General features: G+C 39.1%; 1 non-coding gene across 1 annotated transcript; it reads right to left on the reverse strand.

Moving 5' to 3' along the window:
- On the reverse strand, positions 1–108 carry LOC130983442 (small nucleolar RNA R71). The gene has a single exon (XR_009087433.1). It is a non-coding gene; the product is annotated as a small nucleolar RNA R71 (small nucleolar RNA).
- Between the last annotated feature and the right edge of the window lie 5129 nt (positions 109–5237).

Raw genomic sequence — 5237 nt, forward strand, 5'->3', positions numbered from 1 at the left:
AAGCTTAGAGTGGATGTTCAAACCTTCAAACAGAAAGATGGTGAATCCCTCTATGAAGCTTGGGAAAGATACAAGCAGATGACCAAAAGGTGTCCTGCTGACATGCTTTCAGAGTGGACCATTTTGGATATATTCTATTATGGTCTATCTGAATTTTCCAAGATGTCACTGGACCATTCTGCAGGTGGATCCATTCACCTAAAGAAAATGCCTGCAGAAGCTCAAGAGCTTATTAACATGGTTGCAAATAACCAGTTCATGTACACTTCTGAGAGGAAGTCCGTGAATAATGGGACGCCTCAGAGGAAGGGAGTTCTTGAAATTGATGCTCTGAATGCCATATTGGCTCAAAACAAAATGTTGACTCAGAAAGTCAACATGATTTCTCAAAGTCTGAATGGATGGAAAAATGCATCCAACAGTACTAAAGAGGCATCTTCTGAAGAAGAAGCTTATGATCTTGAGAACCCTGCAATGGCAGAGGTAAATTACATGAGTGAACCTTATGGAAATACCTATAATTCATCATGGAGAAATCGTCCAAATTTCTCATGGAATGATCAACAAAAGCCTCAACAAGGCTTTAATAATGGTGGAAGAGGTCAGGATGATAGCTTTGGCAATTTTTTCAGTTTCTTGTATTCCTTCCACTTTTACATGCTTCATTTTCATCCTCTGAGCCATTCCTGCCCTGTAATCCCTGAAATCACTTAACGCACATATCACGGTATCGAATGGTAATAAGAGATGATTAAAATACACAAATTAAAGACTCTAGGACGCAAGTTTTCAATCATAGAACAAATTCTGGGAAGGAATTGTAAAACATGCAATTAGTATGAATAAGTGTGCAAAGACTTGATAAAAACCACTCAATTGAGCATAAGATAGACCATAAAATAGTGGTTTATCACCACTACAACATGTCTATGAACCCCCTCCTCAACATAACTTTGAACCACCATACTCACAAGCCCCTTTCCACCATTCACCTCTATATGACCCTAACCCATATCCACCATACCAACCACCTTATGAGTCAAATGAACCATACATAGAACCACCCCCACTCCGACACAATTACTCTCATGAGCCACCACCTCAATATTCACCATCTCCATGCCTTTACCGAGAAGAACCACCTTCCTACCATACACCCTTTCTCCAAAATAATGAACCCTCCTATCCACCCCAACCTCCAATGGATGACAACACCCTAGGTGTTATTCACCAAGGGCAAATAGAGCTTCATACCACACTTGCCTCTATCACTAGTCTCACCTCTACTCTTCAAGATCTTATATCCCACATGGACCGATCCTCCACCTCGAATACGCAACCTTCAAGCTCTAGTGCACTTTCATTTCAACCACATAATGATCTTTCCATCCCATCACCACCCTCCATAGAAGAGCACCCACATCCACCAATACAAGAGCAACATGATCCCAATTAATATTGACATGGAATAAGAAAGAAGGGATCATCTTAGGGACGCAATTGCAATGGATCGGTTACACGCGGCCTTATTTCCAGAGGAGCAAGAGGAGGCCCAAAATGTGGAGGTAGGAGAGACCTTTGAAAATGAAGGAGTAGTTGAAGGGAGTTGTCATAGAAAGGAAATCATCAAGGAGGAGTATGATTTTATGCTAAAACAACTGGAGGAAGCCATAATTATTGAAGAGGAAGAAGTGGTTGAAGACTTAGGAGATGCTGAACCTCCATGGGAAAGTCAAGTTATAGAGCCTCCTTCAAGGACGTTTGTTGATGTTGAGGAGGGTGTACAACCTCCAAGGCGTACCATGGTTGAAAACCTTAAAGAGGTCGATCAAGAGATGTATTTAATCATTGATGAATCCTTCTCTACAATTGAATCTTCTTCCATTGGACTTGATATGGAGATTCAAGAAGAAGAAGCACAATGTCCCATGCCCTTGGTAAGCAATGAAGATGAGATTGAATTGGAAGAAAGCTACCAAGAGGAAGAGGTTGAAATTGAAGAAGCTTGCAAAGAGGTGGAAAAATTCAAAGAAGAGCACAAGGGAGTGGAACCTGCAAGATCATTAGAAACACCTCTCCCAAGGCCATTACCGTCCAACACAACGTTCAAGTGGGTAAAATTCTTATCCTTGACCTTTACTTTCCCATTTGAATATGGGCTACTGGAGACAGATGGTCAACTTAGAGCTCTCTGTGGCTTTAAGAGTAAGATGGAGATTGTCAGTGGTAAGAGTTGTCCTGCAAGGTTCAATATGGTTGAAAGTTCAAAGTCTAAATGCAAGGGTTGGTGTAGAGATCGATTGAATGGGTCTCGAAAGTTGTTTGGCCACTTCAGTGAGAATTTAGATTGCTTGCCACCCGGTTGGAACAATGGGGATCAATACAAAGACGGGTGCAAAAGCAAGGTTTGGGAGCCCGGAATTCATTCTAGCAATCAACACTCTTGGGGTCTTGTCACATGCTTCAACTTGCTTGAAGGAGTTATGCGCCTAGTTTGGGATCCCGGAGGCTATTGGAATTGCAAACATTGGTGGAAATTCCTGGAAGAATTCAAGCATAAGCCGCCCTGACAAGGAGCTCACCAAATGTCCAACATAAGGGCTTTAACTAAAAGTGCTAGGTGGGAGACAACCCACCATGGTATGATTGTTCTTTTCTCTCTTCTTAGTTTTCTTTTCCAGTGACTCTTCTCATTATTAGTACATATAGTTTGCATCTTCATCTGCATATTGCATAAAAAAATTAAATAATAATAAAAAAATAAAAAAATAAAAAAATAAAAAATTTTGAGAAAAATAGGACAGAAGGTTGCGTGGGAGCTGTGTAGGAAGTGTGCTTTACGCACAAACAACACCACGTGCATGCGTACTCCACGGTGCCCGTCAATTACGGTTTTGGCAAACCACGCGTACGCGTCACTGACGCGCACGCGTGGCAATGAAAATCGACGTAAAAAGGTGTTTGGCTGAAAGTTGAAACGGCCTGGCACTGGCATCGTGCTGGAAGCACAAATTCACCTACGCGTACGCGTCACTTTCACTTTATGGTTATCCACGCGTGCGCGTGCCTGACGTGCACGCGTCGTATGCAATTTTGGCCACAGCACGAAGCAAACAGAGAGTTGTGCATGCGCGGGGGTGGCCTCCCGCATCTAGCTTGACGAGTGGTCAGGCGTACGTGTGACCGACACTTACGCGTTATTTGTGATTCTGCTCACCCACGCGTACGCGTCGCGTCCCGATTTCCATCTTACTCCTTTCTTCTCTCCTTTATTATTCTTTCCTCCTTTATTTTTTCTTCTTTTTCTTCTCCCTTTCTTTTCTTATTCTTTGTCCTTTTCTTTGGTGTTGACTTTTTTTGCTCAACTATTGCATATTTCTTGCATTATTTTGGGTGCTCCTTGACTTGTTTGCTATTTAGTTGCCATGCACTATGCTTCTATTATTTTCTCACTTTCATGTTGTAGCTACCATGTAGTTGAGATCCTCATTAGTTGGCATTAACCCATATATGTTTTATTTCTTTTCATATCTTTGCTTGTGGGTTCTTTTCCTTACTTTTTCTCTTCTTTCAGGATGGCCACCAAGAGAGAAAAGGAAAAGTTTCTAACTAGAGTAATAAACAAGTCTGCTGCACAATCTTTAGAGAAAAGCATCAGTTAGAGCAACCCGCCCACTTGCGCATCTCAGCATGCACCAAGGACGGTGTAATCTTTAAGTGTGGGGAGGTCGATACCGACTCCCGCGGGTTAGTTAGTTCTTTCTCAACACCAATGTGGGATTTCCTTTGTTAGTTTATTGTTGCATTTGCATGTTTGATTACATGTTTGTTACATTTTGTGCATATTTGACCACTACTTGGTTGAAATGATGAACTCTTTTCCAAGAAATTATCTTATAGAATTTCACTAACTTGAATTAAAATTTTTGTTAAACTTGTTTGAAGAAATGTATTTTGGAACATGGTTTAGAGCTCGAACACACGGCCTTGTGAGATTTTGAGCCTATTTGATTAGTTGCATCTTATCAACCAATATTTTATTTTTGGTGTGTGTTGTTCTCTCTATAATTGTAATCTATGTCTTGCTCAATTCTATTTTTCCATGGTTTAATGTATGCATACACTTATATGATTGAGGCCTTTATTTCACTATTGCTCACATACCCATATGGCCTTAACCTTTTCATTATCCCTTGCAAACCAAAGTTGAGCCTATTTTACCCTCTTTGTTCCTTACTTTAGCACATCATTAACTCTAAGTGGAAAACAATAATGTCCGTAATTTTAATCCTTGATTAGCTTAGACTAGTGAGATTGCTCATGAATTAAGTGTGGAGAAGTTGGGTTTGAAAATATTTGGTTTGAGAATTGGGTGTTGTGTATTCTTGAGAAAATATGAACAATAATGTTAAGCACATGTTTATGCATTAATCATATGCATTGAGAAAAACAAAAGAAAAGAAAAGGAAAAAATAGAAAAAAAACAAAAAAGGAAAAGAGAAAAAGAAAAGAAAAAGAGCAAAAGAAAAAAAAGAAAAAAAATATAAAAATGGGACAAAATGCCCCAAAGTAAATGTTGATAGCAATGCATATGTACTGCACTCAAAATTGAAATACATGAATATGTAGTAAACACAGTTAATGGATAGTTATTAATTTTATATTATGATTATATGGATTGTCCTAAGTTAGGTGAGAAGTTTAGGTTAATTAAGGATTCAGATTTTAGTCCACTTAACCAAATACAATCATACCTTAACCCTAACCCCATTACAACCCTTAAAAGACCTCTTGATATGTGTATTTGTGCATTAAATTTATGTTGATTGGTAGAAGAAGAGCAATTCTTAGAAAGCAAGATTAGTAGAGAATTGAGAGAATCAAACCTTAAACACTTGAGCGATTAGAGTATCTACACTTCCAGTGAGGGTTCGATACTTGATTCTTTGTTCCCAGCTTTCATGAGATATTTTCTTCTGCAAGTCTATCTGTAATTTATTTTAATGATTTGAATTAGTGAAATCCAGTTCATATTTCTTCTTGAAAGATTTGTTTACTTTTAACCAAGTAGGTAGAAACATTTTGCATGTAGTTGCATTTATAGCTTGCACTCATACTTTCTACCATTCCTCTTCACTCTTATAGCTTCTCTTGAGCTTAGCATGAGGACATGCTAATGTTTAAGTGTGGGGAGATTTGATGCACCACTATTTCGTGGTACATCTAGTGCTTAATTG

This window comes from Arachis stenosperma, chromosome 5 (genome assembly GCF_014773155.1).
Source record: "Arachis stenosperma cultivar V10309 chromosome 5, arast.V10309.gnm1.PFL2, whole genome shotgun sequence".
Classification (NCBI taxonomy): domain Eukaryota; kingdom Viridiplantae; phylum Streptophyta; class Magnoliopsida; order Fabales; family Fabaceae; genus Arachis; species Arachis stenosperma.